Source organism: Phalacrocorax aristotelis, chromosome 9 (assembly GCF_949628215.1).
Source record: "Phalacrocorax aristotelis chromosome 9, bGulAri2.1, whole genome shotgun sequence".
Taxonomy (NCBI): Eukaryota; Metazoa; Chordata; class Aves; order Suliformes; family Phalacrocoracidae; genus Phalacrocorax; species Phalacrocorax aristotelis.
In genome coordinates, this window is record NC_134284.1 from 38,990,613 (window position 1) to 39,018,276 (window position 27,664).

Consider the following 27,664-nt stretch of genomic DNA (forward strand, 5'->3'; position numbering starts at 1 on the left):
CCGAGGGAGAAGATGAGCGGGAGCTGGGTGATGGACCGCTGGCTCCTGGGTAAAGCCCCGAGAAGGGCTGGTCGGAGCCGGGCGGTGGGGTCTGGGCCGGGTCGGACGCGGGCGGTGGGGTCTGCGCCGGGTCGGACGCGGGCGGTGGGGTCTGCGCCGGGTCGGAGCCGGGCGGTGGGGTCTGCGCCGGGTCGGAGCCGGGCGGTGGGGTCTGGGCCGGGTCGGAGCCGGGCGGTGGGGTCTGGGCCGGGTTGGAGCCGGGCGGTGGGGTCTGGGCTGGGTCGGAGCCGGGCGGTGGGGTCTGCGCCGTTGTGCTGAGGGCTCGGTAGGGGTTCTGGGTGCATGGACGGGGAGAACGGTGCCCCGCAGGGTTCGACAGCGGGGAAGGCTGTCTCGCGGCATGCTGGGAGCTGTAGTCTTGGGGTACGGGGCTGCCGGCCTGCGATGTTGTTCCCCAGAACATACCGGGAGGCGTAGTGTTCCGGCACTCGGTGGTCGGGTGGCCATGCTGTGTGTGCCACTGCATGTTGGGAGCTGTAGTTCTTTACAGACTCGGGTTCCGGAAGTCGTGTTTATTTCGGGCACGCGTGTGTGGTGCAGTTCTTGCTATTGGTGCGGCCCCCGTGGCACAGCACGAGGTGTGTTTTTATTGCTGGGTTTGTGTGGACTTTTGGGGGCCTGCAGGTGTGGCCATTCCCTCATAATTGGTGAGTTACTCAAGAGCTGATAGAAGGGAAGAGGGAAAGGAGGAGCAGTCGTTCTATCCCTGCCCAGGGTGCTGATGATGGCTGCCTCCCCAACTCAGCCACCTAGGCCACCCCCAAGCCCTGTCGTGAAGGCAGCGAGCTGGCCCTCAAGCGCACTGGATTACCCCTCGGCACAGAGGCCCTTAGCAGTAGCGCAGGGAAGGAGCGGTGTGGTCCAGAAGCCCCTGTGGAAGGAGAGGCTTTGGTCAGGGTCGATCTACGGTAATAACAGTTGTTGTTTCTTCTCTCCCTCTCCCAGAGACCGTGCTGAGGTCGCAGTTGTCTGTCCTTCCCCTGGCGATGTCGTTGACTGCGGCCGTCTCAGGCTTGCGTGGCTTCTCTCTGCCCGGCCTCGCGGCGTGGGGCCGAAAAGGGATAGACAAAGCCCTTCCCGGCTGTGGACAGGAGCTGCCTCGGCTGAAGCTGGCGATGCCAACAAAAGTGAAAGAAGAAGAAGAAATCTAAGGTTCCCTGGCTGCCAGCTGCCTTCCTGCTGCAGGCAAGAGAGAGCCTGTCCCTGCAGGTGAGGGAGGAAGGATTCCTCTTCATAGTCTGCAGTGGGCCAAGCAACCAACGTGCACCGCAGGGTCTGTATGTGTAACCCAGAGTTCGGTACGGGCGTGTAGTGCACGAGCGAGCCTCATCTCGTAAGAGCTGTAAGACACCCACGTATTCTCTTTAGGTGGAGGACGGCCAAGTGACTGGCGTTGCGGAAGGGGGGGAGGAGAGAAGGGAAGAGAAGCATTTGGACCGCTAAATTCTCCTAGCGGCACTGAGAGTGAGAGTCGCAGTGAGTCCTGGGTCCTCAGGCTCTCCCTTCCCTTTTCCTGGCTCCCTCTCGTTCCCATGCTGTTGTGAAGTTTTTTTTCTACTTCCCTGTACCTCTTTATTCTCGACTCTTCTGCTGTGCTATGTTGTCTTCTCTCCCTTTATTCCTCTTGTTCTATCATTCCCTGTTCTTTTCCTCTCTTTGTTTTTGTCTTGCTTCCTCTTCCTCCTGTTTTTTCATCTTTCATCTCTGTTTCACCCAGGGCTGTTTGTTCATTTTCTATCTCTGTCATGAACTGATTCCATCTTTTTTCCCCACAATTTCTCTGGCCTGTTTCCTGGTGTCATTTATGTCTCTATGCCTGTGTGTGCTTCTCCCTGTTGCTGCCTTCCTATATCTACCTTTCCCTCCTTCCTTTTCTGTTTTCCTCTATCACATTGTCTTGGTTGCTGTCGCTGTTTTTTTTTTTTATTCTGTATCTCACTGTTCTTGTCCTTAGTCCTGTTTGTCTCGCACTCCCTGTATTCCTTTGCGCTGGTCCTTCTCTCTATTATTTATTGTTTCATCTCTTTGAACATATTTATTCCCAAGGTTTTCCTGTGATGGGAGCAGAGCGTCGGGGCATCCATGGAGGGAGCGTCGGGCACCCTCCTGTGTTTGCAGGGTGACCCTGAGGAAGCGTTATCTGTGGGTCGATTGCATGAGTATATTTTGTGGGTGTGCTAATCTCTTTCAGAGTATGTCTGAGGGTAAGGATATTGTTGTGTTCAGAGTAAATGTTGTTCCGTTTGGTGTATTTGTCAGAGATGCGAGTTTAGTGTGGGAGAAGGCCAGCTCTCTGACTGCTTTGAGGATAAAGTGGTTTTCTTAGCGACTCACAAAGGGGTTTGGGGCTCCCTGGTGGCGGGTGCTTTGGCCAAAAGAAAAAGCAGGGTTGTAGCGAAGCGTTCCATTTACGGGGCTGGCCTCGGCCATCTCCTGCACAAACTTCTGTTATGTAGCGATCGGGATTCGATTTCCTGAAGGAGGAGAGGATGATGGAGCTTGTTAGAAGAGCATAACAATTTTGTCTTGCCGCTGCATCGCCTTTGGCTTTTCCTCGTTGAGGTTGTGTTTTGGCAAGAAGCGTCTCTCGTTAAGCGTTTGGGTCTGAGGGGTGTCCATAAGGCTACCTGGTGGCCATCCCCCTGAGATTTTGTGACCATCAAGTGATATTCAGCATCCATCTTATGCCTGTCTCCTGTAACTACTCTGCAGTTTTCGCTTAAGGCTTGATAGCGCAGCGTTAGCTGATGGTGGCGTTTCCCCTGCTGGCTCCTCCATGCCAACAGCGTTTCCCCTGCCGGCTGCAGTCCATTCCCTGTAACTGTGACTCTTGTCCTGGCAGAACCTTTGCCGAAGCCACCTTTGTGCTCCACAGCAGTCTGTTTTCTGTCTTGAGTATGTTTCTTTTTGGTATTGGATACCCCAAAGCTGTCTACCATTGGCTCAGGTCTCTTCTTGAGCTTCTGCGAGAAGATAGCCTTAATCTGTTTTTATCGATGTGTCTCCTGGTGTGTTTTTTTTGTTGTCCTTTGCAATTTAGTTTTGTCCCAGCTACTTAGGTGTTAATTTAGCTGCTTCGTACGGTTCCCGATACGCTTGTGTATTTCCACATTTCTTTTCATGTTTTTTGTCCTTTGAGACTGATCAAGTTCTGTTAAGGGACTGAGCAAGAGAGAGAGCATTGAGGTGACTCTGAATGGTGGTTGATTTTACAGTACATGATTTACTTTACAACCAGAGATATTTTTGAGAAGGGGTTCTTAAAAGATTTGAATCTGCTGGCATAGTCAGTCTTACCCAGAACGTAGTTCTCGTAGATGTTAGGTAGTGTGGGTGGTCTTGCTAGAAATGAAGCATAACCCCATAGTGTTTTGAGTGTATTGTAACTGGGAAGTAAAGCCTGTAGTTTTTGATAATACTGTTATTGCGTTTAATGAGCTGCTTTCCTTAAACGTAGTTTAATATGACATCTATCTTTGTCTCTCTGTGTGCCAGAAAAATGAAGTTTAAATCTCTACGCGGTCACGTTGCTGATGCAAAAGATGTAGTTGTAGCAGAAGAGCTGGTATCGTCGTATCCAGGAAGGGGGGGTGTGTGTGTTTGGCACTTAGCATGCTGTAAAGGTAAGGCAGTTGAGAAAACTCCCTCTTCTTCCTAATCGGGCCACCTTTACACCCTCTGTGGGCTTGGCCTGCCCCTTACCAGGGGATTGTGGGAAGGGTGGGGGCAGGGCCGGGGTAGATGAGCCCCAGCCTTTTTTCAGGAGGCTCATTCTGCAACCTGGGCTTCTCTGGTACTGTTCCTTGAGGTGGTTGCAGCTTTTCAGCTGTATAAGCTCTTTTGGTAGGTGTGTTTTGACATTTAGGGAGGGGGAGGTTTCTGGTTCAGGTAAGAGATTAAGGAGCAGTCAGGGTTGAGCAGCATATATATTGAGAGGACACTTGTATGCAGCTTTTTTTTCCTCGGGTCAGTAACTTTGTGTTGGGTGTTCAGGAGTAGCAAGGTGGCTTAATAGTGTGCTTTGATTGTTTGGTGGTTGTTGTTTTCGGTTGTTTTTGTTTGTTTTATTATCCAGGACTTTACCGAAGGTAGAAGTGTGCAACGGTGTACAACATCTGTGTGCCTCTCTCTGTTTTCCTGGAAGTGGGCCCTGGATTGAAGGTGACCGTTCCGGAGCCATCGAAGACGGACTGAGTATACGCGCAGGCGCCTGACGCACCCACTGACCCGGGAGGCACATACTGGGAGGTGAGGAGACTCGTGTTAGGGGAAAGGATGTGTCTGGGATGTGGCTGTTGGGGTACGGGGAAGAAGAGGGCAGGGTGTTACTGTTTGTCATCTCTTTGAAGTCTCTGTTGCTGGCTCAGCATGGCAGATGAGAGTGAAAAGTATGGATCGTCAAGGTTTGCGGAGCAGAGAAGGGAGAATAGGGAAGGTTTGTTGTTAGTTAAGGTTTTGTCAGCATCCTATTGACCTTGTTTTCTTGTTCCTGCAGATGCACAGTAGGGAGCTGGATGTGGAAGAGAGGAGGCGAACAGAGCATCATGAGAAGGTAGGTCAGTACGTGACGACAGAGGGGTCGTGCCAGTGTGAGCAGCTATGTGACCAGTTAATGCTCTGTTTTGGAGGTGTAAAGTGACTCTCAATCATAAGCGAAGCAGGATGTTGGCCTTGAGCTCGTCGGGCAAGGTGAGCGATGAACAGTAAACCATAGTGGTAGTAATTTTCGAGGTGTGGAGTCGTTCATGAGCAGGCAACCGCTTCCAGGCCCAACAGTCACCTTGTCTCTCTGGTGCTTTAGGTGCCATAAGTGGAGGTGGCCACTGCATCCAGGCTTACTAGAGTGGAGCCAGCGGAAGTTCGCAGCGCTTCTGAGGAGGGTGCAGTTGCAGAAGAAGTCAGCATTGAGTGGTGTGACGCAGACTGATGGTGCTCCGTGTTCGGAGATGATGAAGAGGATCTTTGTGACTGCAGCAGCATATTAGGTAGCCTATGTGTTATATTCTAAAGGCCTCTTTCTGAGTGTCTGCCAGGCAGAGCGGCTCCGGCTTGTGTCTGTGTTATGTGGATTTCGTAGCCTGTCGTCATCCCGTACCGTGCTTAGGTCTTGATATGTCTGTTGTTCTCTGTACTCAGCACGTGCACAGGTAGGAATATTGAGGGCTTTGCAAGCCCTGGCTCATTGGCGTAATGGTAACCGAGAGTTTCCTTTCTCACCTTGTAAGTCTAATGCGCAGATCTGTCTTGCGTGTCTCAAATATTAGAACCTTGCAGATGGTCATCTTTCTGCAGCGGTGATTGAGGCGGCCTCAGTACTGCTGCTGAAGAGCAGTCTGTTTACCCAGAGCCTTTTTCTGGGACCTGTTCCCTGCACCTTAATGTTCTGAGGTCTCTAAGAGTGGCTTGTTGTGTGTGCATCGTCCTAATTGTGGGTATATGGTTTTATCACAGGTGGTGGTGCATGACTTCTCTGCGGATGCTATAGCTTCTTCCTCACTGCCGTATAGATCTTCTCACCCGGTGGCATCTGTGGGCAGGAAGTCTGTCGTCTTGGTGAGAATTTTCTTAGGTGTCTCAGTCACGTCGTTTGTAGTGTTTGTGAGCAGTGTCGGTCTGTGCACGTCGATGCCTGTGTCCAAGCTGCTCTGCCTGGGGTTATAGCAATGGTAGAGCGGGGGAAAGGATAGCAATAAGAGTATACGGTTAATGTTAATATTCATAGACGGTTTTGGCAACGCCCGTGCAACCCTCATCAGAGCGAGTGGCCGTTGGCAGCGGGCGAGGACGGTAATTTCCGGGGCGTTTTGTGGGTGCCGAGGGGACGACTGTAGCTGTCTGGGAGAGGCAGCTAGAGTGCTAGCTGAGCAGAGTGCCTCTCACAGCTGTTCAAGCTTGTACGTGCGTGGGGCTTAAAGTTTGATTGAAGGTATTTCCTTTAACTGCGTGCAGTAGTTGGGCTCTAGATGGTATTCCTACATGGAAGCAAGACCTGTGGAATGGTTAAGCCGTTGCTGTGCGTCCAGGTGACTTGTTCTATCATGCTGTTCTTGCAGAGGATGAAGATGGAGCTGTGCAGGGTGATAGAGCAGAGCTGAGTAGAGCACACTAAGGCAGGATTAAAGGGAAGATGCGACTGAAGGCTGTTTGAGGAGCACTTCAGGTGAGCTGGTTCGCAGTGAGGAGGAGCACGGGGCTGATGATTTCTTGCAAGGAGAGCGGTGATTGTGTGTCTTACGGTATCTCTGGGGGCTGCAAGCGATGATGACGGTCTAAGTCTGGAAGGGGCACGGAGCAGGTGAGGGGAGCGCCAGGTGGCGTCTGTGATGATGGATGTTGCAGAAAAGGTCCGTGTTGACTGATGTGATGCTAACTGGTAAGACTGTTCTCTGTGGGTTTTGTGTTGGTTTGGGGTTTTTTTCAGGTAATGAAGAGGCACCTGTCAACTGCAGGATGGATCTAGTAGGCTGATGGTGCTCTTCCTTGTTGAGGATGGATTGAGCTTCTAGCTCTCTGAAAGCTAAGTTGAAGCAGTGGTGCTGGAGAAGGGGTCGGGGGAGTGAGGGCACAAGCATGGTTGTCACAGGAAGCGGTTTAACTTTGGGGAGGTGTTGTGGTTCAGCCTCAGCTGGCAACTGAACACCCCGCAGCTGCTTGCTCATTCCCACCCCCCCCACCCCTGTGGGATGGGGAAGAGAACTGGACGAGCAAAAGAACTTGTGGGTTGAGATAACCACAGTTTAATGATTACAATAAAATTATAATAATAATAATGATTATGATAATAATGACAATAATATTAATATAATAAAATGGAAAAGGAAGGGAAAGGAAAAAAAAAAGGGGAAAAAACCACAGAAACACAAACAATACAACCGCTCACCACCTGCCGACTGACGCTGCCCGTCCCCGGGCCGCGACTGCTTCATCCCTCCCCTGGCCAGCCCCTCCCAGTTAACATACTGGGCATGATGTTACATGATATGGAATATCCCTTTGGTCAGTTTGAATCAGCTCTCTTAGCTGTGGCCCCTCCCCTCCCGGCTTCTTGTGCACCCAGCAGAGCATGGGAAGCTAGAAATGTCCTTGACTAGTACAAGCGCTACCCAGCAACAGCCCAAAACATCTGTGTGTTATCTCAACAGTTTTTTTTCCATGCTAATTTCAAAGCACAGCACTATACTAGCTAGAGTGAAGAAAAATAACTCTATCCAAGCTGGAACCATGACAGGAGGTTAAAGGGTAGGATTTGTCTTCAGCATGATGCTAGGTTGTGGAGGCAAGGCGAGCGGTGGGCTGAAGCAGTGGATCTTTTTGACGTGGAGCGTTGCTGGTGAAGGTAAAAGGAGCTCACGTTGTTTGAGTGTTACGGGCGGCGGGCAAGCCCACCGCAGCAACTGGAAGTGATGGGTGCCGGGTGGGCGAGCCGTCGAGGTGGAGGAGCGTGTGGTGGCGGTCGGTCTGCGTCGGCTGCGTTTTCGGGCGGTATTTTGGCAGGTGCCTTTTAGGTTGGTTTTTTTCCAGGCATTCCACGGAGGCTCGGAGCGGCGCTGTTGCGTGCCCATGGGAGGTCTGAGAGGGTGAGGCAGCGGTCGGCGTCTAAGGTCAGAGATTGCTTGCGGTCCATCGTTAAGCCTGTAAGTTTTGCAGGCAGCGTCCGGGCGGTCTTTGGAATGGCGTAATGGGCGTTTGAAGCGAGCTGGGTAGCAATGGAGAAGTACACGGGGCTGGTGATTTTTCATGAGTGTAACGGTAGCTTGGTGTATTTTGGTATATTGGGGCTCAAAAGCGATGACGGGTGCGGCATGTGATGCTGGCATTGGTGCAGAGCAGGTGAGCCGATGGACGTTCTCCTTTTGAGGAGGGTGATGTGCACCATGACTCCCCAGAATCCATTCACGACGTGCTCGGTGGGAGTACCCCTCACGGATAAGTGAGTTCAATGATACAGGTAACCATGTGCTGCCTGGAGTGCTGCGCAAAGGTGTACCCATAGAACAGTGGGACAGCTGGCTGCCACGTCTGGGTAAATGACCCGTATTACCCCCACAAGAACTTCAAATCTTGGGAACATTGAACGTAGACTATTGTACTTATTTCAATTATAGTAGTTGAAAGAATGATAAAGTTTGGTGGTGACTAAATGCTATATTGCGTTGATATTGCAACCATACCGAATGGGGCAGTTCTAGGGGAACAAACATTAGTACCGCCTATAATACATATGTAACTCTACCACCTGGACTTGTTTTGATATGTGGGGTCCATGCAGGGCCAGGACTCCCCAAAGCCATAAAGAGTGGACCTTGCACCCTAAGATGACTGACCTTTTTCACAGCCAACATTACAGTAGTGGTACGGTTGCGATAAAAGTGGTCACATTGCTGCGCCACCCCTGACATCCGTGCATTTTCTCCCAAGTGTAAGGAGACGGTGGAAATCCAGGACTTGGCAACAACCATCGCCGTATCTTTTTCGGCTCTGGGCGGTGCTGGCGCACAAGCCGTGACGCCACTAAGCTGTTTTGGATGCTGGTTAGCAAAAGTTAGTAATGCTACTGGTAGAGTTCTTTCTGATTTGTTACTTTATGTAGATAGTGTATGCCACGCTACACTTAAAAATCATGCTGCTATTGACTTTTTACTGTAAGCTCATGGAGATGCATGTGAAAACTCTTATGATTTACGCTGCATGAACCTGAGCGACCAAAGTTCATCTGTGCACAATTGCAAGAGAGACACTGATATAAACCAGCAATTAGCGGAAGCAACCCGTTTGCTATGCCTGGTTTGCTGTGTATGACATCTAGTCGGTATCATTTGTACTATTGTCGATACAGCTTTACATGGCACAATGGTACGGGTTGTGGAATACCATCGTATTCCAACTACAGAACACGCAGTGGCACGTGTGAGGGATTGTAGGTGGTGGTCCGTGTAGGGCTGCTGTGGAAAAATTACAAGCTGAACTCAGCTGTGAGAACACAACTGTGAAGAAGGGAACCTGGAGGATTGTTATCGAACAAGATGTTGTTGCAATCCCAGAACCGCCATTAGCTGGCAGAGCGCATACCCATCAGGCCTCGGTGCGTGCGCCGGCCACGCGTGCAGCAACGCCTAGTCGGTACTTTTCATTGAATCTGCTGCGGTTATAAAAAGTGGTGGCTCAAAGCAGAGAGAGAGGGGAGACAGAGCACGCTCTGTGAACCACCGGGGATGCCCTGAAGGTGCCACGATGACCGTGCTCACAGTCACCCTCCCACTCGGCCGTGTCTCAGGTGTAGCGGGGTTGGTAAGACTCTCTTGAGGGGAAAACAATATGCTAGTAACTGCTACTGCAAGGCTATAACAGAGCAATAAATACTGCTGTTCTTTTTAAGTATCATGTGTTGGGTGTATTTTGTGCATAGGAATCCAGCTAATCTGTTACAGATGAGGGTGTAATGGGGGGGGATTATTAAATCTTATAAACTCTGAGTGTGTGGCATTAAGATAGAGGACTAGTGGTTTCTTTTCTATTTTGAATTCCTTCCTCTAGATAGAGTTTAAAAAGCACAAAAATTTTTTATTTCATGTCTATACATTGTTTATATTTTAAGAGCCTGTACATGTTTCTACTTGGAATATAAAAAATTTCAAGTTCTTTATACTATACAGTAGGTAAAAGGTTTATTTTAAAGGGTTGTTTTTTACTTATAAGTTAATATTGGTTTTCAAAATACATAAAAAGAAGTTGGACCGGATCAAGCTATCTGAATTTAGTGTGTGTTCTATAACAAGCCTACCGCAGGGTCACAGGTTGGAAGGTTCTTGGGGATCATCTAGTCCAGGCCTTGTGGTAGATGTTCTATGTAATCTAAATAAAGATGATAAATTAAGCGTAAACAGATATAGATAAAAGTAGATATCAAAGTGTAAATAGAGAAGTTTAAAAAGATTAGTGTCAAAATAGGTAAGTTTAAACGGATAGTTAATCTAAATAGAAGTTCTGATAGAAGTGTTAATTGATATGTCTAAATAGATAGATGTGTAAATATTCTATGGACGTATATAGCTATAGTCACAATATATAGGAGCTGGCTGAGGAGTGAAAGGAAGGGGGTTCCGCAGGCAGCTGCCTCCAGCAAGGAACAGCCTGTCGTTGAGTAAGGAAGGATCCGCCCCAGACAGAGCGCAACACCAGCAGAAGGTATCGGGATATCGGTACCTCTGTTAGCTGTATGCGTCAGCCCCCATGCGTCCAGGAAACTTTGTGGGAGAGGAGCGTAGGGGCACCCACTGCCTGCTCCTGGCGGGGCACGGTTTGGGCGTCCAGTGCTGTGGAAGAAGAAGGGGCGGAGGTAGACAGAGAAACCTCAGGGCTGTGAAGGTGTCCTGCCCACAACAGGAGCTGCAGTGAGTCGCACGGCTTCTCCCATGCATCTGGGCCCATACCCGCTATGCTTTTCCCAGTCTCTGCCCTGTCTCCTTCTCAGGCTGCCCAGCTCACCAAAGCTTTTCGGTGTTCTGCCAGCATTGCCCCGCACCCCATCACCTTCAATGTTTCCATTTTATGCCTGTCCTTTTCTGGCTCCACACCCGCTATTACTTCTTTTTTCCCCACGCTGCCTTCTTCCCCAGTAGTTGTGAAAATTGCATTTCTAGGTCTGCCTCTATCCAGCAAGCTATCTCCATTTTCAGCACCTCCCTCTGCTCTGCACCCAGTCGCTCTTCCTACATCCTTTCTCTGCGGCCATCTTTCTATGTCCCTCTCTTGATATTTACCTTCTTACCCACGTGGCTAGAACCCTGTTGATTTTTACATTTGGTCTCTTTGTCTACTTTTATCCCGTTCCGCATCCACGTTTGTTTCTTCCTGCCTGTCCTCAACTAAATCGCTGTTTCAATTTTGTTTCTACGTCTTCATCGATTTAGGTAGTGGACCCTATTTCTTATTTTTTCTCATCTGTCCCTTACCCCATCAGTTTAAATTCTCTTTCTAGGTCTAGTTTTACGAAGCTGCCAATCCCTCTTTTTAAGGGTTATTTGTTGGTCGCATACCCTGTTGCTTTCCAAATATTTTATCAAATGTTCACTCAGGTTTGTAGAGACCTCTGAGCTCATGGAGTTCAATCGTCAAGCCACGCTACCATGCCTCCTAAAGTGCCACATCTAGATGTCTTTTGAATGCCTCCAGGGAGGGCGACAGCACCAGCTCTCTGGGCAGCCTGTTCCAATGCTTGATGACTCCTTTTGTAAAGAATTTTTTCCTATTATCCTATCTGAACGTCCCCGATGCAACTTGACGCCATTTCCTCTCATCCAATCCCTAGCTCATTGGGAGAAGGAACCTATACCCAGTTCACTCCAACCTCCTTTGAGCTTCCTCCAGACTAAAAAAAAGTTGAGGGCCAACTTTGGTCTCTTCAAAGACCTGCTAGGAGGAATCCCATGGGCTAGGGCACTGGAAGGCAGGAGGGTCCAAAAGAGCCGGACAGTATTCAAGGACCACTTTCTCCGAGCTCAAGATAGGTTCATCCCCAGGAGGAAGAAGTCAGGCAGAAGAGCTGGGACACCCGCATGGATAAGCAAAGAGCTTCTAGAGAAACTCAAATGGAAGGAGGTGGTTCACAGTATGTGAAAAAAGGGGACTGGTCACTTGGGAGGAACATAGGAATGTTGTCGGAGTACGCGGAGATGCAGCGAGGAAGGCCAAGGCCCGCTCGGAATTCAATCTGGCAATGCACATCCAAGATCACAAGAAGGGCTTTTTTTAAATATATCAGCAGTGCAAGGAAGACTGGGGATACAGTGGGCCCGCTGCTGAACAAGGAAGGGGCCCTGGTAACGCAAGATACAGAAAAGGTGGAGTTAACGAATGCCGCCTTTGCCTCGGTCTTTACTGCTAAGTGTGGCCATCAGGCATCCCAGCCCCCAGAGGAGAGAGGACAAATTGCGAGAAAGGAAGACTCGCCGTCAGTTGAGAAGGATTGGGTCAGAGATCCCCTATGCAAACTGGATCATCACAAATCCACAGGCCCCCATGGGATGCACCCGCGAGTGCCGAGGGAGCTGGTGGCTGTTCTTGCCGAGTCACTCTCCATCATCTTTGAAAGGTCGCGGAGGACAGGAGAGGTGCCCGCGGCCTGAAGGAAAGCAAATGTCACTTCAGTCTTCAAAAAGGGCAAGGAGGAGGACCTGGGGAACTATAGGCCAGTCAGCCTCACCGCCATCCCCGGAAAGTGATGGAGGAGTTCATCCTGGAGGTCATTTCGAGGCATGTAGAGTACAGGAAGGTTATCAGAAGTAGTCAATGTGCATTCACCAAGGGGAGATCATGCCTGGCCAACCTGATAGCCTTCTATACTGGCTGGGTTGACAACGGGAAAGCAGTGACTGTTGTCTATCTTGATTTCAGTAAGGCATTCGACACTGTCTCCCATAGCATCCTCATAGACATGCTAAGGACGCGTGGGTTGGATGAGCGGACAGCGAGGTGGATAGAGAACTGGCTCAACAACAGAACTGAGAGGGTAATGATCGACAGAGCAGAGTCTGGTTGGAGGCCCGTAACTAGAGGTGTTCCCCAGGGGTCGGTGCTGTGTCCAGTCCTGTTCAACATATTCATCAATGACCTGGACGATGGGACAGGGTGTACCCTCAGCCAGTTCGTTGACGGTACCAGGCTGGGAGGAGTGGCTGATACACCAGAAGGCCATGGTGCCATCCAGCGAGACCTGGACAGGCTGGAGAGCTCGGCTGAGGGGAACCTGATGAAATTCAACAAGAGCAAGTGCGAGGTCCCCCGCCTGGGGAGGAACAATCGCAAGCACCAGTACAGGCTGGGGGCTGAACTACCGGAAGGCGGCTCTGTTGAGAAGGACCTGGGAGTGCCGGCGGACAACAAGGTGACCACGAGCCGGCAACGTGCCCTTGTGGCCAAGAAGGGCAACGCTATCCTGGGATGCATTAAAAGGAGCACGGCCAGCAGATCGAGAGAGGTTATCCTCCCCCTCTACTCAGCCCTAGTGAGAACGTATTGGGATTACTGTGTCCAGTTTTGGGCCCCCCAGTTTAAGGAGGATGTGGAACCGCCTGAGCAAGTCTAGCAGAGAGCTACCAAGATGATCAGGGGACTGGACCATCTCCCTTGTGAGGAAAGGCTGAGAGACTTGGGTTCGTTCAGCCTGGAAAAGACTGAGGGGGGGATTTCATCAATACCTGTAAATATCTAAAGGGTGGGTGTCAGGATGATGGGGCCAGGCTCTTTTCAATAGTGCCCAATGACAGGACAAGGGGCAGTGGGCACAAGGTGGAACACAGGAACTTCCACTTAAGTATGAGAAAAAACCCTCTTTGCTGTGAGGGTGATAGAGCAGTGGCACAGGCTGCCCAGGGAGGCTGTGGAGTCTCCTTCCCAGGAGACATTCAAAACCCTCCTGGATGTGTTCCTGTGCCCCTTGCTCTAGATGTCCCTGCTCAAGCAGGGGGGGTGGACAAGATGATCTCCAGAGGTCCCTTCTAACCCATATCGTTCTGTTAAAAAAAAAAAAAACCACAAACCAAAAACACCAACCCCAGTTCCCTCAGGTGCTCGGCGTAAGCCTTGTTCTCCAGACCCTTCTCCAGCTTTGCCGCCTTTCTCTGGACATGATCCAACCACTCAACATCTTTTTTGTACCGAGGGGCCTGAAAGGGAACACGATACTGGTTTGGCCTCGCTAGTGCCAAGTATGGGGGTACGGTCCCTTCCCTACTCCTGCTGGCCACGCTATTCCTGATACAGGTCAGTATGCCATCAACTTCCTCCGTGACCCAGGCACACCGCCTGCTCACGGTCAGCCATCTGTCTTCCCCAGGCCGGTAGCGTCACGTGGGGTCGTCGTGACCCAAGCACAGGACCCGGCCCTCGACCTTGTTAAGTCTCATAGAGTTGACGTCAGGCCATGGGTCCAGCCTGTCCAGATCCCTCTTCAGAGCCTTCCTACCCTCAAGCAGATCAACAGTCCCATCCAACTTGGTGTCATCTGCAAACTTACTGAAGGTACACTGTCTCCTCTTTCAGATCATTGAGAAAGATATGGAACAAGACTGGTCCCAAAACTATCCCCCGGGGAACAGTGCTCATGACCAGCCACAAATTGGATTTAACTCCTGTCACTGCAACTCTTTGGGCTCGGCCATCCAGCCAGTTTTGTACCCGGCAAAGCGTACACCTGTCCAAGCTAGGAACCAGCAGCGTCTCCAGGAGAGTACTGTGGGAGACAGCATCAAAGGCTTTACTGAAGTACAGGTAGCACTAGGTCGGTCACCTGGTCATAGAAGGAGACTGGGTCGGTCAGGCAGAACCTAACTTACAGGAACCTGCGGTATCTGGCCCTGATCCCTTGGTCATCCCGCACGTGCCTGGTGAGCACACTGAAGGTGAACCATTGTTACCCTGGTAATAAACAGCCTGACTACTAGAGACTGAGGGCAAGAAGGCATCAAGTACCTTACCTTTTCCTCAGTAGCAGCGTTCCCCTGCAATAGAGAATGGAGTTTCTCCTTGGCTCTCTTTGTGCTGTTAGCATATTTGTAAAAGCATATTTTATCTCTAACAACAGTGGCCGGTTGAGTTCTAGCTGGGTTTTTGCCTTCCTGGTTTGCTCTGATTGGCCTAAGAAGCTCCGTGTTCTGTTCTTGACTTGCCTACCTGTTCTGCAAAAGCTGTAAACTCTTCTTCCCCCCGCCCCCGCCCTGAGCCACGGCAAAAGCTCCCTGTTCAGCCAGGCCTGTCATCTTCCCTGCCCGTTTCTCTTACTGCACACGGGGAGCCAGGCCTGTCATCTTCCCTGCCCATTTGTCTTACTGCACACGGGGACAACCTCATCCTGCACCTTCCAGATTTCCTTCCCGAAGAACGTCCCACCTTCCAGGACTCCTTAGCCCTTCAGGACTTCTTCCCAGGAACTCTTTCAACCAGCGTTCCGAAGAGTCCAAAGCCTGCCCTCTGCAAGTCCACGGTAAAGGTTTTTCTGGCCCCCTTCCTTAATTTGGCAATCCTCGGGAATTCTATCACCTTGCAGTCACTAAGTGCAAGAGGGCTTCCGACCTCCGCATCTCCCACCGGTCCTTCTCTGTAAACAGCAGGTCAGTCGAGGCATCTCCCCTGGTAGGCTCGTTTACCAGCTGTATCAGGAAGTTACCTTCCACGCGCTCCACGAATCTCCTAGACGGTTTCATGTCTGCTGCTTTTTCTTCCCAGCAGACATCTGATAAGCGCAAATCCTCCGTGGGAGTAAGGGGTAGCGATAGCAAGAGTTCTGCCAGCTGCCTGTAGAATTCATCTACCTCTTCATTGCGGTCTGGTGGCCTACAGCAGACCCCCAGCTGGATATCTGCCTCGTTGGCCTTTCTCCTCATCCTTACCTATAAGCCGTCAACCTCATCCTCCCAATCATTGAGCTCTCTACATCCAAAACACTACCTAACGTACAGAGCCACCCCACCACATCTCCTTCCTTGCCTAACCCTTCGTAAGAGAGCCATCCATCGCAGCACTCGCATCGTATGAGGCATCCCACCACATCTGGTGAGAAACTGTACTAGGAGCAGCTAAAGTCACTTGGTTTATTAAGCCTAGAGACAGGGAGACCTCGTCTCAGTCTACAGCTTCCTCACAAGGGGTGGAGGAGGCGCAGGCGCCGATCATTTTTCTCCGGTGACCGACAATAGGACCTGAGGGAATGGCAGGAGCATGGGCCAGGGGAGGTTTAGGGTGGGTATTAGGAAAAGGTTTTTCACTCAGAGGGCCACGGAACATGGAACAGGCTCCCCAGGGAAGCAGGCACAGCACCAAGCCTGACAATAATCAAGCAGCACTAGGGCAACACCATCAGAGGCATGGGGTGAATTTGGGGTTGTCCTGTGCAGGGAAAGGAGTCGGACTCTAATCCTCGTGGGTCCCTTCTGACCCAGAAAGTTCTATGGTTCTGTGATGTCTGCAACGGCAAGAAAATCAAAGCTATCCCGCTGCACAACAGCTTCTATCTCCTGCCTTACGGCATCTGTGCTGCGTGCACCGGGATAGACACGCCCAAGCTGGGACATCGATTTCGCCCTAGAGCTCGGCACGCCGCCCCTAGGCTCTTCTTTAGTGAGCCTGGCTATATCCCTTCCCCTTCAAGTCTCCTTTAAAGCCGCCTCCACGGGCCCTGCAAATTCCCAAGGAAGAATGCTTTTCCCCCTTTGAGATAGCGGAACTCCTTATTCAATCCCTTTTAATTTTTTTCCATTGGTACCCTAACCACCCTTGCTTTTATCGTGTTCTTTTTGTGTACTATTATCACCTTTGCTGTGGTCACTTGTTCATTTTCAGCATTTTCCTTAGCACCATCACTTTTTAAATTTTATGTCTGTGTTTTAATTCTGTTACTATTTTTTAGTTGTTATTATTGTCTCTTAATCCCTTGGCTTTTAAAGTTTTCCAATTTTGTCTCTTTCGCTGGTGTTACCTCTCAATTATTTTTCTTTTTCATAGCGCTCTCGCTTTTTACATTTCCTTTTCATGTCTTTTTTTTGGGTCGCTGTCCCTATTTCATAAGATTATCTTTATTTCCTAATACTCACTGCTTGCTAAGCGGTCTTTCTACAGCAACTTCCGTGCCCTTTGCTGTCTTTGCAAAATTATTTCTCGTCTCTCTTTAGCGCCCTTGCTTTTTCTGTTTTCTTTCTACCTCCCTTCTAGGTTACCGTCTCTGTTTTAATTTTTTTCTTTTATTTCCCTATAAGCCCTTCCTTTGTAAATGTTATTTATAAGTTAACTCTCATTCCTTTGGGAGTTTTTAAAAATTATTTCTTCTATTTCACTAATGACCTTGCTTTTTCCACTTTCTACATTTCCATTTTACTAGACCTTTGCTATTTTTAAATTTTTTTCCTCATTTCCTGAATCGTATTTGCTTCTAAAATTTTGTACTATTTTATCTGGTGTCTTTATATTTTAGAGTTATTTCTTGTCTTTAGTAGCAGTACCTTTGCCTTTATAATATTTTTCTATTTTTCATCCCTATTATTAATAGTTTGCTCTTGGTTTCCCTAATCCCTGTCATTTTTTAGATTTCTTCCGTTAGCCAGTTTCCTGTGCTTATTTTGCTCTGTTGTCTTTCAAGTCTGTGTCTTCCCATAACACCATCGCTTTACCAGTTTTCTTCATCCGTTTGCTGTCCCTATGTGTTAAATTTTATCTTTATTTCCATAATCCCCCTTGCTTTTTAAACCTTTTCTATGCCAATTTTAACTCCCTTTGCTGTCTTATTTTAAAATTACTTCTTCTCTTCCCTTAGTGTCACAGCTTTTAAAATTTGCTTTCTCTTAGATTGCGGTCCCTATTTTTTTTTGCCCTTCCTTTTCCTAATCTCTTGCTTCCTAAATGTTCTGTCTACTGTTATTCCCTTTGCTGTTTCTCAGAATTATGTCTTGTCTTTCATTAGTACCACTGCATTTTAACTTTCTTTCTGCTCCCGTTTCAGTTTGCTGTCTCTGTCTTTTCGTTTTTCTAACATCCCTCAGTTTTTAATTTTTTTTCCTACATCTCCAATTCAGTTGGCCTTTGGTATTTATGTTTTTCCCTATTTCTTTACTATCAGTTTTTAACCGTTCTGTCTAATGTTATCCATTGGCTGTATTAGCACTTGAATCATTTCTTGTCTTTTGTTAACGTCGCAGCTTTTTAAATTTCTTCTTTTACCTCATCGGCCTTTTACCTCACCGTCTTAGATGTTCCCCAGCAGCACATTTTTGTCGCAATCACACCTCTTCCGAGACATCTGTTCCCAAAAAAGAGCAATCTTTTTCTTTTCTATGCCATCCAGGACGCCTCCCGAGACCCTCCCTGTGCTCCACAGCATTTTGGTAGCATTTACTCTCCTTTTCAATCTCTTACCCTGCGAGCCTTTTGTGACCCCTCCGCTCCCAGTTGCCGTGTGTCCAGAGAGCCCCTTTGCGTCCCACAACCCTGTTTTAGCTCAGTAGCGGACTTTGGTCTTCCCTTGTTATCTCTGAACCCAGTTGTCAGGTTTGCCTGTGCCTTGGAGCACTCTTAGCATACCGCCTGCTGACTACGGTACCTCCAGCCAGTCCCTGGCTCCTGAGGAGATCTGTAATCTGGTCACACCCCTCCAGACTGTATCCTCATTTCCCAGAGCATTCTTTTGTCTCTGCGCCTCATCCAGGACCCCTCAGGGTGCCACAACACCTACCGGTCCCTCTGAGGTCGCATGCTGAGCGCTTTTAGCTTTGCCGTGGCACTCGCACCCCTCTCTCACCATCTAAAGATTTCCCGTGTCTGTGTATGCTGCGCACAGCAGTCATTCTGTCCTTTCTTCCTTCTGTTTGTGCCTCCATTTGTTCTCTGGCTTTCTCACGTTGCGTTTACTGAGCTCAGATGCCCTCTGGATGTAATTGTCACATCCCCAAACAGTTTTCTGTCTCTCTGCCTTCCTCAGGACATCTTCTATCCTAGTCACAGTCCTTTCCTAGACTTTCCTCAGGCTCCAGCTCCAAGGCTTCTTTGGTGTCTTGGGCTCCCTCGGGACTCTCTGCTCCGTTTGCTGAGTTCCCATGAGACGTCCCCTATAGACCAGGACTCTGTTCTAGCTCAGAAGGGCACTTTGCACTCCTCTTTACCCTCCAGCTCTATTCCCGAGTCGGTATCTGTTACCCCGATCGCTTTTTTGTTTCCTCAATTCTTTGCCACCCCCCTGTTCCGGCTCCCCTGAGAATATCTGTTAGTTTGGTCAATTCCCTTTTGAGCTTCCTGCATTCTCACCACTGCTTTAGTTTCTCTGGTCCATTAGAAACTATTCCTATCTCTGTGAAAACACCCCTTGTTCTGCCAGAACCTTTCCTAAAGCCATCTTTGTACTCTGCAGTAATTAATTTGTTTTTTGTCTTACAGTATGTTTCTCTTTGGTATCTGGTACCCAAAAATGTCTACGGGTGGCTCTGATCTTCTCTTGATATTCTTGGAGAATCAATAGCCTGGATCTATTTTTAGCAACACACGTCTCTGAGTTTTTATTGCACTTCCCCATTTATTCTTTATTTAGCTGCTTATATGCTCCTTAGGACACTTCATATAACTTTTGATACCATTCCTGTATTTCCCTTTTGTAATTTTTGTCCTTTGAGACTGCTATCAGTCTCTTAAGGAAATCAGTCAGAGTGTGTCAAAATTACTCTGAATTATCAGTGATTTATAGAAAATAATTTTGTTTGAACCAGAGATTTAATTCACTTTGCCATTCAGTCATATCTAGACTATAGCTCTGCTGGTATGTAGATAGTATGCGTGGTTTCGCTAGAAATGAACCATAACCGTATAACTCTTCTGTTTTACAGAAAAGTAAAACATACAACTAATGGTCATAATAGTGTTGTTATAATCCAGGAGCTGCTTTTCTATATAAATTAGCAAGACGTGGTTTTTCCTGTATACATCGCAGGAAAATGAAGGTGAATTTCTTACCTGGCCACATTGATGATGCAATACATGTAGGTGAAGAAAAACAAATGGTAGCACAATTACAGTAAGAACCACTGTCTTTGTCTTCTTCCATGCTGTAAACATAAAGCACTTGAGAAGACTCCCTGCTGTTCCTTCAGCTGCCTTTATACCCTGTGGTGATTCACCCCTCCCCTCTCCCAGGTGATTGTGGGAAGGGTGGTGGGCAGGGCCCAGGGTATATGAGCCACAGCCTCTGGTGAGGGATCTCACTTCCCTCCTGGGTTTCTCTAGTGTGGGTGCTCCTGTACTTAATTGTAATTTTTGAGCTGTTTAAATATTTTGGATAGGTATGTTTTGATATTTAAAGAAATGCAGATGTTTGTGGGAGGTAAGGGTTTTTGAACTTGATAAGGGTTGGTGGCATTTAAATTTGAAAGATCATTTGTGTCTAAACTTATATTTTTTTCCTTATCTAATACTGGATTGGAGGTTCAGGTGTGGTAAGATGGCTTGATAGTATGTTGTCCTGTTATTTTTTTTCTTTTTAGTTTTGAGTATGTTTCTTTGTATTATTGGAATTCTCAACTTCATTGAATCTTAAAATTATTTTCATAAACTCTCTTGTGTAATCTGGAAGGTGTTTACATTAACTGTTAATGGTATTGGTAAGATGTGGTAGGGGTTAGGGCGAGTGTTCTGTATGCATTTATGTATGGGAATTCATATATGCTGTTTCTTTAGGAAAAGAAGAGCGATACAAGTATATAGTTAATATCCATAGACTTCTGTAAAACCCTGTGTAGCCTTGTGCAGAGCCAATAGCCAAAAGCAATGGGAAAGGTCAGTAACTTCAGTAGTATTTTGTAGATGTTAAGGGGATGACTGTAGCTGGCAGCTAGAGTGCTAGCTGAGAGTACATCCTAATGATCTTCAGGTTTGTACGTGTATAGGGTGTAATGCTTGAGTTAACGTATGTCTTTTAACGGCAGGTGGTAGTTGGGCTCTACACGGTATTCCTACATGGGAGCAAGACCTATGGATTGGTTAAGCTATTGCTGTGCATCCAGGTGACTTCCACCATGTCCTTTTTTCCAGAGGCAGAGGAGGAGTTGTTCAGGGTGACAGAGGAAAGCTGGCGAAATGCTGTAAGAAGGTAGCCCGGTGTGTGGTATACAGAGGGAAGATGTGACTGATGGCTGAATGACTCTGCAGTGTGTTTTGGGGGGTTAGAAGGCAGTAAGGAATGAGCCAAGTGTGAGCTGGACACAGGAGGGGAGTTGAGCAAGGTGAGAGGTGATTGGTGTGCTGAAGTAGTGGTTCTTTCTGAGGTGTTGTGTTGATAGCGAAGGTAAAAGTGACCTGTGTTACTTGTGTGTTACAGGTGATGGGTGAGCCTCAAAGTGGCAGCCGGAACTGACAGAGGCTGGGCAGGCAAGCTGTCAAAGAAAAGATGTGCGAGAACGGGATTCAGCGTGGGTAGGTTGCTGGTCTGGGTAATATCGTAGCATGTATCTTCTTCCTTAATTTTTTGCACATGTTCCGTGTAGGCTTTGCGGGAGAGACACAGTGTGGTGATGAGACCTCAGCGAAGGCTACGGTGAGTGGTGACGGGTGGGCTGAAGTGTAGCAATTCGTCCTGAGGGGTCACGTTGCAGGTAGTCGTGAGCAACATACGTTTGGCTCTTGCAGGTGGTGGGCGAGCCTCAAGATGGCAACCGGATCTGATGGAGGCCAGGCAGGTGAGCTGTCAAGGAAAAGGTGTGTGTCTGAGATGAGGGGGGTTGGTGCGGGTATCCTGAGACTCCCGCAGCACCTGAGTGGGTCCTTTTTTTGCTTGGGTTCTTGCAGGTGCCGCACGCAGGCTTCAGAGGGGAGACGCCGCATGGCGACGAGAGGTCTGAGACATGAGGGCGTTGAAGGCCAGGCTGGCTGGCGTCGAAGGCCACCACCTTGAGAGCAAGGTGTCATGTGGTCACTCAATAGAAGCGTTTCTGTTTGTGTTTTTTAGATTGTGCGCCGGCTGCCTTTGGGCCTGATGCGCGTTTGAGGTGAGCTGGGTCGCAGGGAGGAGGGGCGTGGGGCTGGGGAGATCTTCCTTTGGAAGTGCAGCGGTAACATGGTCTCCTGGTATCCCTAGGGGCCACAAGGGAGGACAACAGTGTGAGTTGGGCACGGCCACAGAGCAAGCGAGCGGAGCATCCGGGCGCATCTGAGGTAGACGGATGCAGCGGCCTAGGTCTTTGTAGAGCGATGGGATGCTGACTGACTGACTGATGCTGTTGTGTGGGGCTTGTGATTGTTTTTATTTTTCAGATGACGAAGAGGCAGCTGGTGACTGGAGGAGCGACGTGCGCTTGTCCTTCAGAAGGAAGGGAAGAGGGAGACTCCCGGCCCCTTGAAAGCTAAGTTGAGGCAACGGTGCTGGGGAAGGGGTTGGGGGAGCGAGGGGGGCACGGTTGGCTGTGGCAGGAAGGGGTTTTAAAGAGAGCGTAGGGGAGAGGGTTGTCTAGGAAGCGGTCCCCTTGGAGCAGGGCAATGGAGCGGGTTCCTCTGGAATATGACGGCAGTGTGCCCTGGGCAGGGCGGTTCCAGGCTGTGCGTGTCATTGTGTAGCGCGTCTGTGTGTTTGGTGTTGGGTGCGTTCGACCTTCCTCGGGTCTCGGTTGTTCTTTGTTCCGTAGGATCGAGGCAGGTGCCTCGGCAGCGTTACTAGGGCCCGGCGAGGCCCTAGTCGTGGGCTCGGCGCCCATCGGGCGCTTCTCTTTTGGCGTCGCAAGCTTCCGGCGTGGATCGTTTTGGCGTCTCGGGTGGTTCTGGCCGGTGGTCTTGTGCCGCGCCGTTCCCGGCCACGTGAGCGGCTCTGTTAGCTAGCTGTCGCTTTTAGGGACCGGCACTTCTTCCTTGCATCTTCAGGGGCTGAGGTCTTGAAGGCGGGCTGCTTGCGCATCCACCTGGTCAGTTTTGAGAGGAAGCGCTTGTCCTCGCCCACGAAGGTCTCGTCGTTTTCTGGCGCGGCGCCGGGAGCACGCCAGGGTTCTGCGCGTGCTCTTCCCGGATGGAGGTTTTCTGTACGTGCGTCGTCGGTCTCGCCGAGCGACTCGGCTTGTTTTTTGAGGAGTGTTGTTGTTGGCGTTCTGCGTAGGGTTCGTCCGTGGTTGCGGTGTCTCGGCTTGGAGCCGCCCTGCCCGGGGGTGTCGAGTCAGGGCAAGGTGGCACGGGAGCGATGAGAGGCTATGGCTTGTGTGTCAAAGTGCCTTGCTTCTTTGGGGGAAAAGATGTGTGGCCCTTTTAGATCGAGCGGCCGTTGTCAGTGGGTGAGAAAAAGAATTCCCACGGTGTTTTGTGGCCTCCCAGGGGATGACGGTAGCTGTCTGGGAGAGGGAGCTCCTGCTTCAGCGGAGCAGAGAGCATCTCAAGGGCGTTCTGGCTTGGATGTGGGTCGGGCGTAATGCTTGGTTTACGGTGTTTAGATGGCAGAGTAGGCCTAGCTGGGCTCTTGATGGGCTTGCTACCTGGGAACAAGGCCTGTGGAATGGCTAAGCTGTTGCTGTTCGTTGAGGGGACTTGTTCGATATTTTTGCAGATGCCGAGGGAGGAGTCGTGCAGGGCGACGGAGGAGGGCCGAGGATAGCGCTGTAAGCAGGTGAGTTGGTGCGTGGTGTATGTAGAGGGAAGTGGTGACCGATGGCTCTGTGAGTGCGATATGGCATTAATATTTGAGGGTGCATGTGGTGGGCCAAGCGGGATCCGGGCACCGGAGGGGAACTGCACGGGGTGAGCAATGTTAGGTGAGCTGAAGTAGGGCCGTGTCTCTTTGGGCGTTGCCGTTAGAGTCGTGAACAACCCATCTTTGTGTCTTGCAGGTGGTGGTCGAGCTTGAACGTGGCAGTTGGATCTGAGGGCGTCCAGGTGGGTGAGCTGGTGAGGAAAAGGTGCGAGTCTTAGACGGGGATTGGTGTGGGTAGCTTGACAGTTCTGCAGCCTCTCAGCAGGTGCCTTTCTGCTTGGATTTTTGCAGGTGCCGCAATCAGCCATCAGAGGGGAGACGATGCATGGCGACGAGAGTTCCGAGAAGGTGAGGCGATTGCAGTCAGGGTGGCGGTTCCGTACCAAGGTGTTGTGTGGCAAGCGGGTTGAAGCGTTTCTGTTTGGTTTTTTAGATGGTGTGCAGCTGCCTTTGGGACCGGATGCGCGTTTGAGGTGAGCTGGGTCGCAGGGAGGAGGGGCGTGGGGCTGGGGAGATCTTCCTTTGGAAGTGCAGCGGTAACATGGTCTCCTGGTATCCCTAGGGGCCACAAGGGAGGACAACAGTGTGAGTTGGGCACGGCCACAGAGCAAGCGAGCGGAGCATCCGGGCGCATCTGAGGTAGACGGATGCAGCGGCCTAGGTCTTTGTAGAGCGATGGGATGCTGACTGACTGACTGATGCTGTTGTGTGGGGCTTGTGATTGTTTTTATTTTTCAGATGACGAAGAGGCAGCTGGTGACTGGAGGAGCGACGTGCGCTTGTCCTTCAGAAGGAAGGGAAGAGGGAGACTCCCGGCCCCTTGAAAGCTAAGTTGAGGCAACGGTGCTGGGGAAGGGGTTGGGGGAGCGAGGGGGGCACGGTTGGCTGTGGCAGGAAGGGGTTTTAAAGAGAGCGTAGGGGAGAGGGTTGTCTAGGAAGCGGTCCCCTTGGAGCAGGGCAATGGAGCGGGTTCCTCTGGAATATGACGGCAGTGTGCCCTGGGCAGGGCGGTTCCAGGCTGTGCGTGTCATTGTGTAGCGCGTCTGTGTGTTTGGTGTTGGGTGCGTTCGACCTTCCTCGGGTCTCGGTTGTTCTTTGTTCCGTAGGATCGAGGCAGGTGCCTCGGCAGCGTTACTAGGGCCCGGCGAGGCCCTAGTCGTGGGCTCGGCGCCCATCGGGCGCTTCTCTTTTGGCGTCGCAAGCTTCCGGCGTGGATCGTTTTGGCGTCTCGGGTGGTTCTGGCCGGTGGTCTTGTGCCGCGCCGTTCCCGGCCACGTGAGCGGCTCTGTTAGCTAGCTGTCGCTTTTAGGGACCGGCACTTCTTCCTTGCATCTTCAGGGGCTGAGGTCTTGAAGGCGGGCTGCTTGCGCATCCACCTGGTCAGTTTTGAGAGGAAGCGCTTGTCCTCGCCCACGAAGGTCTCGTCGTTTTCTGGCGCGGCGCCGGGAGCACGCCAGGGTTCTGCGCGTGCTCTTCCCGGATGGAGGTTTTCTGTACGTGCGTCGTCGGTCTCGCCGAGCGACTCGGCTTGTTTTTTGAGGAGTGTTGTTGTTGGCGTTCTGCGTAGGGTTCGTCCGTGGTTGCGGTGTCTCGGCTTGGAGCCGCCCTGCCCGGGGGTGTCGAGTCAGGGCAAGGTGGCACGGGAGCGATGAGAGGCTATGGCTTGTGTGTCAAAGTGCCTTGCTTCTTTGGGGGAAAAGATGTGTGGCCCTTTTAGATCGAGCGGCCGTTGTCAGTGGGTGAGAAAAAGAATTCCCACGGTGTTTTGTGGCCTCCCAGGGGATGACGGTAGCTGTCTGGGAGAGGGAGCTCCTGCTTCAGCGGAGCAGAGAGCATCTCAAGGGCGTTCTGGCTTGGATGTGGGTCGGGCGTAATGCTTGGTTTACGGTGTTTAGATGGCAGAGTAGGCCTAGCTGGGCTCTCGATGGGCTTGCTACCTGGGAACAAGGCCTGTGGAATGGCTAAGCTGTTGCTGTTCGTTGAGGGGACTTGTTCGATATTTTTGCAGATGCCGAGGGAGGAGTCGTGCAGGGCGACGGAGGAGGGCCGAGGATAGCGCTGTAAGCAGGTGAGTTGGTGCGTGGTGTATGTAGAGGGAAGTGGTGACCGATGGCTCTGTGAGTGCGATATGGCATTAATATTTGAGGGTGCATGTGGTGGGCCAAGTGGGATCCGGTCACCGGAGGGGAACTGCACGGGGTGAGCAATGTTAGGTGAGCTGAAGTAGGGCCGTGTCTCTTTGGGCGTTGCCGTTAGAGTCGTGAACAACCCATCTTTGTGTCTTGCAGGTGGTGGTCGAGCTTGAACGTGGCAGTTGGATCTGAGGGCGTCCAGGTGGGTGAGCTGGTGAGGAAAAGGTGCGAGTCTTAGACGGGGATTGGTGTGGGTAGCTTGACAGTTCTGCAGCCTCTCAGCAGGTGCCTTTCTGCTTGGATTTTTGCAGGTGCCGCAATCAGCCATCAGAGGGGAGACGATGCATGGCGACGAGAGTTCCGAGAAGGTGAGGCGATTGCAGTCAGGGTGGCGGTTCCGTACCAAGGTGTTGTGTGGCAAGCGGGTTGAAGCGTTTCTGTTTGGTTTTTTAGATGGTGTGCAGCTGCCTTTGGGACCGGATGCGCGTTTGAGGTGAGCTGGGTCGCAGGGAGGAGGGGCGTGGGGCTGGGGAGATCTTCCTTTGGAAGTGCAGCGGTAACATGGTCTCCTGGTATCCCTAGGGGCCACAAGGGAGGACAACAGTGTGAGTTGGGCACGGCCACAGAGCAAGCGAGCGGAGCATCCGGGCGCATCTGAGGTAGACGGATGCAGCGGCCTAGGTCTTTGTAGAGCGATGGGATGCTGACTGACTGACTGATGCTGTTGTGTGGGGCTTGTGATTGTTTTTATTTTTCAGATGACGAAGAGGCAGCTGGTGACTGGAGGAGCGACGTGCGCTTGTCCTTCAGAAGGAAGGGAAGAGGGAGACTCCCGGCCCCTTGAAAGCTAAGTTGAGGCAACGGTGCTGGGGAAGGGGTTGGGGGAGCGAGGGGGGCACGGTTGGCTGTGGCAGGAAGGGGTTTTAAAGAGAGCGTAGGGGAGAGGGTTGTCTAGGAAGCGGTCCCCTTGGAGCAGGGCAATGGAGCGGGTTCCTCTGGAATATGACGGCAGTGTGCCCTGGGCAGGGCGGTTCCAGGCTGTGCGTGTCATTGTGTAGCGCGTCTGTGTGTTTGGTGTTGGGTGCGTTCGACCTTCCTCGGGTCTCGGTTGTTCTTTGTTCCGTAGGATCGAGGCAGGTGCCTCGGCAGCGTTACTAGGGCCCGGCGAGGCCCTAGTCGTGGGCTCGGCGCCCATCGGGCGCTTCTCTTTTGGCGTCGCAAGCTTCCGGCGTGGATCGTTTTGGCGTCTCGGGTGGTTCTGGCCGGTGGTCTTGTGCCGCGCCGTTCCCGGCCACGTGAGCGGCTCTGTTAGCTAGCTGTCGCTTTTAGGGACCGGCACTTCTTCCTTGCATCTTCAGGGGCTGAGGTCTTGAAGGCGGGCTGCTTGCGCATCCACCTGGTCAGTTTTGAGAGGAAGCGCTTGTCCTCGCCCACGAAGGTCTCGTCGTTTTCTGGCGCGGCGCCGGGAGCACGCCAGGGTTCTGCGCGTGCTCTTCCCGGATGGAGGTTTTCTGTACGTGCGTCGTCGGTCTCGCCGAGCGACTCGGCTTGTTTTTTGAGGAGTGTTGTTGTTGGCGTTCTGCGTAGGGTTCGTCCGTGGTTGCGGTGTCTCGGCTTGGAGCCGCCCTGCCCGGGGGTGTCGAGTCAGGGCAAGGTGGCACGGGAGCGATGAGAGGCTATGGCTTGTGTGTCAAAGTGCCTTGCTTCTTTGGGGGAAAAGATGTGTGGCCCTTTTAGATCGAGCGGCCGTTGTCAGTGGGTGAGAAAAAGAATTCCCACGGTGTTTTGTGGCCTCCCAGGGGATGACGGTAGCTGTCTGGGAGAGGGAGCTCCTGCTTCAGCGGAGCAGAGAGCATCTCAAGGGCGTTCTGGCTTGGATGTGGGTCGGGCGTAATGCTTGGTTTACGGTGTTTAGATGGCAGAGTAGGCCTAGCTGGGCTCTCGATGGGCTTGCTACCTGGGAACAAGGCCTGTGGAATGGCTAAGCTGTTGCTGTTCGTTGAGGGGACTTGTTCGATATTTTTGCAGATGCCGAGGGAGGAGTCGTGCAGGGCGACGGAGGAGGGCCGAGGATAGCGCTGTAAGCAGGTGAGTTGGTGCGTGGTGTATGTAGAGGGAAGTGGTGACCGATGGCTCTGTGAGTGCGATATGGCATTAATATTTGAGGGTGCATGTGGTGGGCCAAGTGGGATCCGGTCACCGGAGGGGAACTGCACGGGGTGAGCAATGTTAGGTGAGCTGAAGTAGGGCCGTGTCTCTTTGGGCGTTGCCGTTAGAGTCG

The 27,664-nt window shown here is 51.0% G+C and overlaps 3 long non-coding RNA genes across 3 annotated transcripts; all 3 read left to right on the forward strand.

Moving 5' to 3' along the window:
* Window positions 1–1,235: 1,235 nt before the first annotated feature.
* LOC142061731 (uncharacterized) lies at window positions 1,236–2,271 on the forward strand. The gene is made up of 3 exons (XR_012662223.1): window positions 1,236–1,269; window positions 1,429–1,536; window positions 2,107–2,271. It is a non-coding gene; the product is annotated as an uncharacterized LOC142061731 (long non-coding RNA).
* Window positions 2,272–3,558: 1,287 nt separating this feature from the next.
* Window positions 3,559–21,427, forward strand: LOC142061732 (uncharacterized). Its single transcript, XR_012662224.1, has 9 exons — window positions 3,559–3,683; window positions 4,136–4,308; window positions 4,556–4,612; window positions 4,689–4,749; window positions 4,862–5,045; window positions 20,620–20,685; window positions 20,906–21,000; window positions 21,214–21,282; window positions 21,373–21,427. It is a non-coding gene; the product is annotated as an uncharacterized LOC142061732 (long non-coding RNA).
* On the forward strand, window positions 5,519–8,821 carry LOC142062249 (uncharacterized). The gene is made up of 3 exons (XR_012662412.1): window positions 5,519–5,613; window positions 6,114–6,220; window positions 7,317–8,821. It is a non-coding gene; the product is annotated as an uncharacterized LOC142062249 (long non-coding RNA).
* Window positions 21,428–27,664: the final 6,237 nt, after the last annotated feature.